At 44.5% G+C, this 13,564-nt stretch overlaps 1 pseudogene; it reads left to right on the top strand.

The window, feature by feature from the left end:
• The first annotated feature begins 10,501 nt into the window (after positions 1-10,501).
• Positions 10,502-11,398, top strand: LOC105476404 (large ribosomal subunit protein eL6 pseudogene; annotated as a pseudogene).
• The last annotated feature ends 2,166 nt before the right edge of the window (positions 11,399-13,564 follow it).

Here is a 13,564-nt window from a genome sequence, read left to right as displayed (position 1 = left end):
CAGCACTACTCTTGGAAACCATTTTAAACAGCGAAATTACCATCAAAAATTACCATCAAAATGTAGCACTACATAGACTGCAAAAAGGACACTTGTTTCTAATATGAGTTGAAATGAGGCAGAGTGCCGCCTTCAACCTCAGCTGGGAATGTGGGCATCAGGAAACCAGCATTTTTCAGTGTTCTGAGCATGTCCAAAAATGACCATGGAAACAAGTAGTAATTTGGGGTTGCAAATAGATTTTAGCAAGTAGGTGAATTCACAAATACAGAATCTGCAAATACTGAGAATCAGCTTGACTCCCTGCCTAAGTTCCTGGTTGGTGCCTGGGCCTTTCAGCTTCTCTGTCTCCTCCAGCACATCCACCACACCTCTTCAGGGATCATCTTCAGATGGCTTTCACCAGGCTTCTCTCTCCAACAGTCTCAAGTTACTCCCTTTTGGCTACTTGCTCTGTAACCCTAGGAAAAGTCAATTAACGTCTATGCTTGCTTAACCCAGCCATGAAACAGTTACAATAAACACTAACTTTGTCCTGTGGATAAAAATAATGTGAAAAGATTAAGTGGGCTGGGCACAGTGGTTCACACCTGTAATTCCAGCACTTTGAGAGGCTGAGTAAGGAGGATCAATTAAGCCCAGGAGTTAAGAGACCAACCCGGGGAACAAAGCAAGACCATGTCTCTATAAAAAATAAAATAGCTGGGTATGGTTGCGCATTCCTACAGTCCCAGCTGCTTGGGACGTTGAAGCAGGAGGATCATTTGAGCCCAGGAGGTGAAGGTTACAGTGAGCTACAATTGCACCACTGCACTGAAGCCTAGGTGAGAGTGAGACCCCGTCTCCAAAAAATAAGTGCCAGTGCCATAAAATGTAAAATATAATAATTTTGTTACTAAGTATAAATTTTCAACTCTGGCCTTTTAGACTTTCCATTTGGCTACTCTCTCCCTACCCCAAGATCCTCACTTTCTACAATTGTCTGATGTAAACTGCAAAACCAATTTGCTTGTCATGCTCTGCAGGTGACTCATGAGTTCTCTGTTCCAACTAAACTTTTAGGTAGGCGATTTTCCTTGCTGAAAGTGTCCCTCGCCTTCTCTGCTGATCCTAGGCTCTTGGCACTTCCAAGTAAACAAAAATCAAACTCAAGTATTTACATCTTCACTCCCTCCTTTAATCCTACTAAAATGTCAGTATAGGAAACTACATAGATGTAAACCAGCAAGGATAGATAATAGGAAAGAAAATGATGGGAGACTAGAGGGCAACAATTGTAGAAGATGAAGGGTTAACTGATTTAGTAGGAGAAAGATAAAAAACCTGAAATCTAACTCCATGTGGAGGACAGGGTCTGAGAGTCAGTGAGAAGTAAGCCACTTCACACTGTGGAACCCTGGAAAGGATCGGGAACAGAAAGTGCCAGATAATTCTGATAGCAAGTGTATAGGGTGGGGCTGAAAACAGGAGGTTGGTTGAAGGTTTATACGGGAAGCAGATCCCCACAACCTTCCCCCACTGTGCACCCACCTCCTTATCTTAATAGAAAATGGGCACCTTTGAACCAGGTAGGCTCAGACATGAGAATACCCAGCAACTATGAGGACAGAAGTAAGGGGCAATGTTTAAATAAAAGGATTAAATAAAGGAATGAGTTTGCATCCAGCCCTGTGTCAAGCTTATACCTCCAAAGCAGGATACTGAAAGAGTCTACTTCCAGGAAATTGATCAGGCAAAGACGAAAGACCTACAGATACTGACAATTAGGATTCTTTAAGCAAATGTCCAGATCCTACCTATACCTCAACTTCCAGATTTTTTGTCTTAATCGTGTGTGCACACACAAACCACAAACTACCATACAGAAGATAAGAAGGAAATAGAGGACTTCTTTTTTTTATTTTTTTATTTATTTTTTAAGAGAGTCTCAGGCCGGGCACGGTGGCTCAAGCCTGTAATCCCAGCACTTTGGGAGGCCGAGACGGGCGGATCACGAGGTCAGGAGATCGAGACCATCCTGGCTAACACCGTGAAACCCCGTCTCTACTAAAAATACAAAAAACTAGCCGGGCGAGGTGGCGGGCGCCTGTAGTCCCAGCTACTTGGGAGGCTGAGGCAGGAGAATGGCGTAAACCCGGGAGGCGGAGCTTGCAGTGAGCTGAGATCTGGCCACTGCACTCCAGCCCGGGCTACAGAGCAAGACTCCGTCTCAAAAAAAAAAAAAAAAAAAAAAAAAAGAGAGTCTCATTCTGTTGCCCAGGCTGGAGTACAGTGACGAGATCTCGGCTCACTACAAACTTCCCTTCCTGGGCTCAGGTGATCCTCCCACCTCAGCCTCCTGAGTAGCTGGGATTATAGGCATGCACCACCATGCCTGGTTTTTCTGGTTTTTTGTTTATTGTTTATTTTTTTTACTTTTTAATTTTTTTTGTATTTTTAGTAGAGACAGGGTTTCACCATGTTGGTCAGGCTGGTCTTGAACTCCTGGTTTCAAGTGATCCACCCACCTTGGCTTCCCAAAGTGCTAGGATTACAGGTGTGAGCCACTATGCCCAGCCAGAAATAGGAAACTTAATAAATCAATCAGAGCTAATAGAAATACAAAACACTTGGCCGGGCGCGGTGGCTCACGCCTGTAATCCCAGCACTTTGGGAGGCTGAGGCGAGCGGATCACAAGGTCAGGAGATCAAGACCATCCTGGCTAACATGATGAAACCCCGTCTCTACTAAAAATACAAAAAATTAGCCGGGCGCGGTGGCGGACTCCTGTGGTCCCAGCTACTCAGGAAGCTGAGGCAGGAGAATGGTGTGGGCCTGGGAGACGGAGCTTACAGTGAGCCGAGATCGCACCACTGCACTCCAGCCTGGGTGACAGAGCAAGACTCCGTCTCAAAAAAAAAAAAAAAAAAAAAAAGAAATACAAAACACTCTATCTAACAACAGCATACAGATGCTTCTCAAGTGCACATGGGACATTGTTTAGGATAGACCATATGTTGGGCTACAAGTGCCAATAGATTTAAGAGACAGACATACAAAGTAGTTTCTCTGACTATACCAGGATGAAGTTAGAAATCAGTAACAGAAGGAAAACAGGAAAATTCACAAATTTGTGGAAATTAAGCAATATACTCTTAACCAATAGGTCAAAGAAGAAGTCACAAGAGAAATTAGAAAATTAGAAACAAACAAGCTGGGCGTGGTGGCTCACGTCTGTAATCCCAGCTCTTTTGGAGGCCGAGGTGGGCAGATTACTTGAGATAAGGAGGTGGAGACCAGCCTGGCCAACATGGTGAAACCCTGTCTCTACTAAAAATATAAAAATTAGCTGGGTGTGGTAATGGGCACCTGTAATCCCAGCTACTCAGGAGGCTGAGGCAGGAGAATCACTTGAACCAGAGAGGCAGAGGTTGCAGTGAGCTAAGATCATGCCACTGCACTCTAGCCTGAGTGACAGAATAAGACTCCATCTAAAAAAAAAAAAAAAAATAGAAACAAAAAATGAAAGCACAACATACCAAAACTAACGGGATACAGCTAAAGCAGTGCCAAGAGGGAAATTTATGTGTAAATGTTTATATTAAGAAAGATCTCGCCGGGCATGGTGGTTCACGCCTGTAATCCCTGCACTTTGGGAGGCCAAGGCGGGTGGATCACAAGGTCAGGAGATCGAGATTATCCTGGCCAACATGGTGAAACCCTGTCTCTACTAAAAATACAAAAATTAGCTGGGTGTGGTAGCACATGCCGGTAGTCCCAGCTACTTGGGAGGCTGAGACAGGAGAATTGCTTGAACCCAGGAAGTGGAGGTTGTAGTGAGCTGAGATTAGAGCACTGTACTCTAGCCTGGTAACAGAGTGAGACTCTGTCTCAAAAAAAAAAAGAAGATTTCAAATAATCTACAACTTAAGGAACTAGGAAAAGAAGAGTAAAACTGAAAAACAAACAAACAAACAAACAAAACCACAAAAACCCAAAGCTAACAGAAGAAAGGAAATAAAGATTAAAGCAGAGTCTCATGGTTTGAAAGCCGGCTCAGCAGCAGAACAATAGAACAGGTAGAGGTTTTTGACGCCAGTCAGAGGTTTTTGACGCCAGTCCCTGGCATTTGGATGGCATTTCTGGACCCACTGGGGCCATGGGGAACTTGCCACCCTACAGGGAAGGTCACAGGCCTGTCTGCCTTCGCCATCTGCTGACTGTATAGCCCCCAGGCCCTTGAGTGAACATAAGCGGTAGTCACATAGTAGATACAAGGGCCTTAGGCGAGACTCAGTGCTGTGCTGGCTTCAGGTCTCACCCAGTGAAGTACCAGTGGCGGTGGCCAGAGGGGTTCTTATGTCACCCCACCCCCGGCTCCAGGTGGCCCACCACACGGAGAGAGAGACTCCATTTGTTTGGGAGAAAGTAAGAGAAGAGAACAAGAGTCTTTGGTAATACAGATAATTCTGGATTTTATCCAACACCACCAAGGCAGTACCTCTATGAGTCTGCAATAACCAGAGTGTTATTGAGCTTGGGGTGATCCCTAATGCAGAGACTGCTTAGATCACAACATCAAAGTCCTTTTGAATACCTGGAAAGTCTTTCCAAGAAGGATGGGTACAAATAAGCCTAGACTGTGAAGACTATGATAAATACCTGCCTCTTGAATGCCCAGACACTGACGAATATCTACAAGCATCAACACCATTCAGGAAGACATGACGTCACCAAACAAACTAAATAAGGCACCAGAGACCAATCTTGGAGAGAGAGAGGTATGTGACCTTTCAGACAGAGAAGTCAAAATAGCTGTTTTGAGGAAACTCAAATCAAGATAACACAAAGAAGGAATCCAGAATTCTATCAGATAAATTGAACCAAGAGATTGAAATAATTTAAAAGAATCAAGCAGAAATTCTAGAGTTGAAAAACGCAATTGACATATTGAAGAACACATCGGAGTTTTTTTTTGAGACAGAGTCTCACTCTGTTGCCCAGGTTGGAGTGCAATGGTGTGATCCCACGACTCACTGCAACCTCCACCTCCTGTGTTCAAGCAATTCTCGTGCCTCAGCGTCCCAGGGAGCGGGGATTACAGGCATGTGCCACCACACTTGGCTAATTTTCTGTGTTTTTAGTAGAGCCCGTTTTGCCATGTTTGCCAAGCTGGTCTGGAACTCCTGGCCTCAAGTGATCTACCTGCCTTGGCCTCCTAAAGTGTCGGAATTACAGGCATGAGCTACCATATGTGGCCCATGCATAAGAGTCTTTTAATAGCAGAATTGATCAAGCAGAAGAATTAGTGAACTGAAGACAGGCTATTTGAAAATACACAGTCTGGGCTGGGCATGGTGGCTCATGCCTGTAATCCCAGCACTTTAGGAGGCCAAGACAGGTGTATCACTTGAGTTCAGGAGTTTGAGACCAGCCTGGCCAACATGGTGAAACCCCATCTCTACTAAAAATACAAAAATTAGCTGAGCATGGTGGCGGACACCTGTAGTCCCAGCTACTTGGGTGGTTGATGCAGGAGAATTGTTAGATCCCAGGAAGTGGAGGTTGCAGTGAGCTGAGATCACACCATTGCACACCAGCCTGGGTGACAGAGTGAGACTCTGTCTCAAAAAACAAAACAAAACAAAACAAAATAGAGGAGATGAAAGAAAATAGAATAAAAAAGAATGAGGCATGCCTACAAGATCTAGAAAATTGCCTCAAAAGGGCAAATCTTTTTTTTTTTTTTTTTTGAGATGGAGTCTGTCTCTGTCGCCCAGGCTGGAGTGCAGTGGCCAGATCTCCGCTCACTGCAAGCTCCGCCTCCCGGGTTCGCGCCATTCTCCTGCCTCAGCCTCCCGAGCAGCTGGGACTACAGGCGCCCGCCACCTCGCCCGGCTTATTTTTTTTTGTATTTTTAGTAGAGACGGGGTTTCACTGTGTTAGCCAGGATGGTCTCGATCTCCTGACCTCGTGATCCGCCCATCTCGGCCTCCCAAAGTGCTGGGATTACAGGCTTGAGCCACCGTGCCCGGCCATTCAAAAGGGCAAATCTAAGAGTTACTGGCCTTAAAGAGATGGTAGAGAAAAAAATGGGGTAGTAAGTTTATTCAAAGGGATAACAGAGAATTTCCTAAGCCTAGAGAAAGGTATCAATATCCAAGTACAAGAAGGTTAAAGAATACCAAGCAGATTTAACCCAAAGACTACCTCAAGGCATTTAATAATCAAACCCCTAAAGGTCAAGGATAAGGAAAGGATCCTAAAAGCAGCAAGAGAAATGAAACATACAAAGAAGTCCAATACATCTGGCAGCAGACCTCTCAGTGGAAGCCTTACAAGCCAGGAGAGAATGGCTTGACATATTTAAAGTGCTGAAGGAAAAAAACTTTTACCCTAGAGTAGCATATCTGGTGAAAATATCCTTCAGACATGAAGGAGAAATAAAGACTTTTCCAGACAAAAGGTGAAGGATTTCACCAACACCAGACCTGTCCTACAAGAAATGCTAAAGGACATTAATGAGCAATAAGAAATCATCTGGGCCGGGCGCGGTGGCTCAAGCCTGTAATCCCAGCACTTTGGGAGGCCGAGACGGGCGGATCACAAGGTCAGGAGATCGAGACCATCCTGGCTAACATGGTGAAACCCCGTCTCTACTAAAAATACAAACAACTGGCCGGGCGCGGTGGCTCAAGCCTGTAATCCTAGCACTTTGGGAGGCCGAGACGGGTGGATCATGAGGTCAGGAGATCGAGACCATCCTGGCTAACACGGTGAAACCCCGTCTCTACTAAAAAATACAAAAAACTAGCCAGGCGAAGTGGCGGGCGCCTGTAGTCCCAGCTACTTGGGAGGCTGAGGCAGGAGAATGGTGTGTACCCGGGAGGCGGAGCTTGCAGTGAGCTGAGATCTGGCCACTGCACTCCAGCCTGGGCGACAGAGCATGACTCCGTCTCAAAAAAAAAAAAAAAAAAAAATACAAACAACTAGCCGGGCGAGGTGGCGGGCGCCTGTAGTCCCAGCTACTTGGGAGGCTGAGGCAGGAGAATGGCGTAAATCCGGGAGGCAGAGCTTGCAGTGAGCTGAGATCCAGCCACTGCACTCCAGCCTGGGCGACAGAGCGAGACTCTGTCTCAGGAAAAAAAAAAAAAAAAAGAAATCATCTGAAGGTACAAAATTTACTGGACACAAGAAAAGGACATTAATGAGCAATAAGAAATCATCTGAGGCCGGGCGCGGTGGCTCAAGCCTGTAATCCCAGCACTTTGGGAGGCCGAGACGGGCGGATCACAAGGTCAGGAGATCGAGACCATCCTGGCTAACACGGTGAAACCTCGTCTCTATTAAGAAATACAAAAAACTAGCCGGGCGAGGTGGCGGGCGCCTGTAGTCCCAGCTACTCGGGAGGCTGAGGCAGGAGAATGGCGTGAACCTGGGAGGCGGGGCTTGCAGTGAGCTGAGATCCGGCCACTGCACTCCAGCCTGGGTGACAGAGCGAGACTCCGTCTCAAAAAAAAAAAAAAAAAAAAAAAAAAAAGAAATCATCTGAAGGTACAAAATTTACTGGTAATAGTAAGTACACAGAAAAAAACAGAATATTATAACCTCGTAACTATACTGTATAAACTACTCGTATCTGAAGTAGAAAGACAAAAAGATGAACCAATGAAAAATAGTAACTACAACAACTTTTCAAGACATAGCACAAGATATAAATAGAATCAACAAAAAGTAAAAAGCAGGGATACAAACTTAAGGTGTAGAGTTTTTATTAGTTTTCTTTTTGCTTTTTTGCTTATGCAAACAGTGTTGTTGTTCTCAGATTAAAATAATGAATTATAAGATATTATTTGCGGCCAGGCGCGGTGGCTCACGCTTGTAATCCCAGCACTTTGGGAGGCCAAGGCAGGTGGATCACTTAAGGTCAGGAGTTTGAGACCAGCTTGGCCAACATGGTGAAACCCTGTCTCTACTAAAAATACAAAATTAGTCGGGTATGGTGGTATGCGCCTGTAGTCCCAGCTACTCGGGAGGCTGAGGCAGGAGAATCACTTGAACCTGGGAAGCAGAGGTTGCAGTGAGCGGAGATTGCACCACCACACTCCAGCCTGGGTGACAGAGCGAGACTCCATCTCAAAAAAACAAACAAAACAAAACAAAACAAGATAGTATTTGCAAGCCTCATGGTAACCTCAAATCAACAAACACACAATGGAAACAAAAAATACAAAGTGAGAAATTAAATCATATCAGAGAAAGTTACCTTCACTAAAAGAAAAACAGGAAGGAAGGAAAGAAGGAAGAGAAGGCCAGAAAACAAATAACAAAATGGCAGCAGTAAGTCTTTACTGATCAATATTAACATTGAATGTAAATGGACTAAACTCTCCAATCAAAAGACACAGAGTGGTTGAATGCATAAAAAAATACAAGACCCAATGATCTGTTGCCTACAGGAAACACACTTCACCTAAAAAGACACATAGACATAAAATAAAGGGATGGAAAAAGATATTCCATGCCAGTGGAAACCAAAAAAAGTGCAGTAGCTATACCTCTTTAAGAAAAAATAGATTACAGACAAAAACTATAAGAAGAGACAAGAAAGGTTACTGTATCATAATAAAGGGATCAATTTGGCAACAGGGTATAACAATTGCAAATATATATGTACCCAACACTGGAGCACCCAGATATAGAAAGCAAATATTATTAGAGCTAAAGAAAGAGATAGACTCCAATGCAATAATAGCTAAAGACTTCAACACCCCACTTTCAGCAGAGACAAATCTTCCAGACAGAAAATAAACAAAGAAACACCAGACTTAATTTGCCCTATTAACCAAATGGACCTAATATATATTTAGAGAACACTTCACCCAACAACTGCAGAATACACATTCTTCTCTTCAGCATGTGAATATTCTTAAGGGTATACCATATGTTAGGTCACAAAAGTCCTAAAACTGGAAGTCAAAAATTGAAGTAATATCAAGCATTTTCTGTAACCACAATGGAATAAAACCAGAAATAAATAACAAGAATTTTGGAAACTATACAAATACATGGAAATTTAAAAATATGTTCCTAAATGACCAGTGGGTCAATGAAGAAATTAAGAAGGAAATTGAAAAATTTCTTTAAACAAATGACAATGGAAACACAGCATGCCAAAACCTATGGAGAACAGTGAAAGCAGTAGTAAGAAGGAAGATTATAGCTATATGTGCCTACATCAAAAAGAAGAAAGACTTCAAATAAACAACCAAACAATGCATCTTAAAGAACTAGAAAAGCAACAGCAAGCCAGACCCAGTTTTAGTAGGAGAAAAGAAATAATAAAGATCACAGCAGAAATAAATAAAATTGAAATGAATAAAATAATACAAAAGAGCGATGAAACAAAAAGTTGGGGTTTTCTGGTTGTTGTCTTTTTTTGAGACGGAATCTCACTTTTGTCACCCAGGCTGGAGTGCAATGGCGCACGGCCTGTTTTTATTTTTTTATTTTTATTTTATTTTTTTAAGTTAAAATTGGCAAAACTTTAGCCAGACTAAGAAAAAAAGGGAGAAGACTCAGATAAAATCAGAGATGAAAAAGGAGACATTATGGCTGGGTGCGGTGGCTCACGCCTGTAATCCCAGCACTCTGGGAGCCTGAGGAGGCCAGATCACCTGAGGTCAGGAATTTGAGACCAGCCTGGCCAACATGGTGAAACCCCATCTCTACTAAAAATACAAAAATTAGCCAGGCGTGGTGGTGGGCACCTATAATCCCAGCTACTCGGAAGGCTGAGGCAGGAGAATCCCGTGAACCCAGGAGGCAGAGGTTGCCACTGCACTCCAGCCTGGGCAACAAGAACAAAACTCCATCTCAAAAAGAAAGAAAAAGGAGACATGACATTACAATACTTCAGAAATTCAAAGGACCTTTAGTGGCTACTATGAGCAATTATATGCCAAGAAATTGGAAAATCTAGAAGAAATGGATAAATTCCTAGACACATACACCCTACCAAGATTCAACCATAAAGAAATCCAAAAACTGAACAGGCCAATAACAAGGAACAACATGGAAGCCGGAATAAAAAGTCTTTCCGGCCGGGCGTGGTGGCTCAGGTCTGTAATCCCAGCACTCCGGGCGGCCAAGGCGGCGCACACCTGTAATCTTGTTTACAATAGTCGAAAGGCGGAAACAACCCAAATGTCCATTGAGAGATAAACAGATAAACAAAATGTGTATATGTAAGGAATGGAACGCTATTCAGCCTTAAAAATGAACAAAATTCTGACACGTGCGACAACATGGATGCTTTATTATTATTATTTTTTTTTGAGACAGAGTTTTGCTCTTGTTGCCCAGGTTGGAATGCAGTGGCGCAACCTCAGCTCACTGCAACCTCCACCTCCCAGGTTCTCCTGATCCGCCCGCCTCAGCCTCCCAAAGTGCTGGGATTACAGGCGCGAACCACTACGGCTGGCCAACATTTCTCAACAGAAGACATACAAATGGCTCTTTCCCATCTTGCAAGATGGCGGGTGAAAAAGTTGAGAAGCCAGATACTAAAGAGAAGAAACCTGAAGCCAAGAAGGCTGATGCTGGTGGCAAGGTGAAAAAGGGTAACCTCAAGGCTAAGAAGCCCAAGAAGGGGAAGCCCCATTGCAGCCGCAACCCTGTCTGTCAGAGGAATTGGCAGGTATTCCTGATCTGCCATGTATTCCTGAAAGGCCGTGTACAAGAGGAAGTACTCAGCCGCTAAATCCAAGCTTGAAATGAAAAAGGAGAAGGTTCTTGCAACTCTTACAAAACCAGTTGGTGGTGACAAGAACGGCAGTACCCGGGTGGTTAAACTTCGCAAAATGCCTAGATATTATCCTACTGAAGATGTACCTCGAAAGCTGTTGAGCCACAGCAAAAAAACCCTTCAGTCAGCACGTGAGAAAACTGCGAGCCAGCGTTCCCCCCGGGACCGTTCTGATCATCCTCACTGGATGCCACAGGGGCAAGAGGGTGGTTTTCCTGAAGCAGCTGGCTAGTGGCTTGTTACTTGTGACTGGACCTCTGGTCCTCAATCGAGTTCCTCTACAAAGAACACACCAGAAATTTGTCATTGCCACCTCAACCAAAATCGATATCAGCAATGTCAAAATCCCAAAACATCTTACTGATGCTTACTTCAAGAAGCAGCAGCTGCGGAAGCCCAGACACCAGGAAGGTGAGATCTTCGACACAGAAAAAGAGAAATACGAGATTACAGAGCAGCACAAGATTGATCAGAAAGCTGTGGACTCACAAATTCTACCAAAAATCAAAGCTGTTCCTCAGCTCCAGGGCTACCTGGATCTGTGTTTGCCCTGACGAATGGAATTTATCCTCACAAATTGGTGTTCTAAATGTCTTAAGAACCTCATTAAATAGCTAACTACAAAAAAAAAAAAAAAAAAAAAAACAGACATACAAATGGCTAACAGGTATATGAGAAAATGCTCAACATCACTAATCATCAGAGAAATGCAAATCAAAACCACAATGAGCTTACCCCAATCAGAATGTCTATGATTAAGAAGACAAAGCTGGGCATGGTGGCTCACACCTGTAATCCCAGAACTTTGGGAGGCCGAGGTGGGCAGATCATGAGGTCAGGAGTTCAAGACCAGCCTGGCCAATATGGTGAAACCCCGTCTCTACTAAAAATACAAAAATTAGGCCGGGCGCGGTGGATCAAGCCTGTAATCCCAGCACTTTGGGAGGCTGAGACGGGCGGATCACGAGGTCAGGAGATCGAGACCATCCTGGCTAACACGGTGAAACCCCGTCTCTACTAAAAAAATACAAAAAACTAGCCGGGCGCGGTGGTGGGCGCCTGTAGTCCCAACTACTCGGGAGGCTGAGGCAGGAGAATGGCGTGAACCCGGGAGGCGGAGCTTGCAGTGAGCTGAGATCCGGCCACTGCACTCCAGCCTGGGCGGCAGAGTGAGACTCCGTCTCAAAAAAAAAAAAAAAAAAAAAAATACAAAAATTAGCCAGGCGTGGTGGTACATGCCTGTAGTCCCAGCTACTGGGGAGGCTGAGGCAGAAGAATCGCTTGAACCTGGGAGGTGGAGGTTGCAGTGAGCTGAGATCGCACCCCTGCACTCCAGCCTGAGTGACAGAGACTCTGTCTCAAAAAAAAAAAAAAAGACAAATAATTACAGATATTGATGAGGATGAGGAGAAAAGGGAACTCTTATACTCTTATATTGGTGGGAATGTAAACTAGTACAACCACTATGGAAAACCGTATGGGGATTCTCTCTTTTCTTTGGAGACAGGGTCTCACTCTGTGGCCCAGGCTGGAGTGCAGTGGGGTGATCTCAGTCACTGCAGCCTCCGCCTCCTGGGCTCAAGTGATCCTCTTGCCTCAGCCTCCCAAGTAGCTGGCACTACAGGTACACGCCACCATGCCTGGCTAATTTTTGTGTTTTTGTAGAGATGGGAGTCTCACCATGTTGCCCAGGCTGGTCTTGAACTCCTGGGTTCAAGTGACCCACCTGCCTCGGCCTCCCAAAGTGCTAGGATTACAGGTACGAGTCACCACACCCGGCCTGTGATTTCTCAAAAAACTAAAAATAGAATTACCATTCAATCCAGCAATCCTACTTCCGGGTATCTCCAAAAAGGAAATCAAAATATCAAAGAGACACCTGCACCTGCATGTGTATTGCTGCACAATTCACAATAGCAAATATGCAGAATCAACCTAAGTGACCATCAATTGATGAATGGGTAAAGAAAATGTGGGATAAAGAAAAGAAGTGAGTTAAAGGGTACAAACATATAGTTAGAAGGAATAAATTCAATGCTTGATAGCAGAGTGGGGTGAGTATAGTTAACAAAAGTGTATTGTACTTGGGTAATGGACACCTTGAATATCCTAACCTGATCACTACATATTATACACATGTCACACCAGCCTGGGCAATAGAGTGAGACCCTGTCTCTACACATTTTTTTCTTTTTTTTAAGGACGGAGTCTTGCTCTGTCACCCAGGCTGTAGTGCATTGGCGTGATCTCAGCTCACTGCTATCTCTGCCTCCTGGGTTCCAGCAATTCTCCTGCCTCAGCCTCCCGAGTAGCTGGGACCACAGGCGCATGCCGCCATGCCCGGCTAATTTTTTTGTATTTTAGTAGAGATGGAGTTTCACCGTGTTGCCCAGGCTGGTCTCAAACTCCTGCGCTCAGGCAATCCACCCGCCTCGGCTTCCCAAAGTGCTAGGATTACAGGCGTAAGCCACCGTGTCCAGTCCCCCCAGATATTTTTTAATTAGCTGAGCACAATGGCACACACCTGCAGTTCCAACTACTCATGAGGCTGAGGTGGGAGGATCCCTTAAACACAGGAGTTCAAGGCTGCAGTGAGCTATGACTGCACCACTGCACTCCAGCCTGAGTGACAGAGCAAGACACACACATGCGTGCTCTCTCGAGCTCTCTGTATATACACATACATACATATACATGTAACAAAATTTCAATGAACCTCATAACTTTGCACCAAACAAAATCACAGCCCAGTCTGAGCCTTCTGTTCGCATGGGCAG

This window comes from Macaca nemestrina, chromosome 12 (assembly GCF_043159975.1).
Source record: "Macaca nemestrina isolate mMacNem1 chromosome 12, mMacNem.hap1, whole genome shotgun sequence".
NCBI lineage: Eukaryota > Metazoa > Chordata > Mammalia > Primates > Cercopithecidae > Macaca > Macaca nemestrina.
This window is presented reverse-complemented; position numbering and strand designations above follow the sequence as displayed.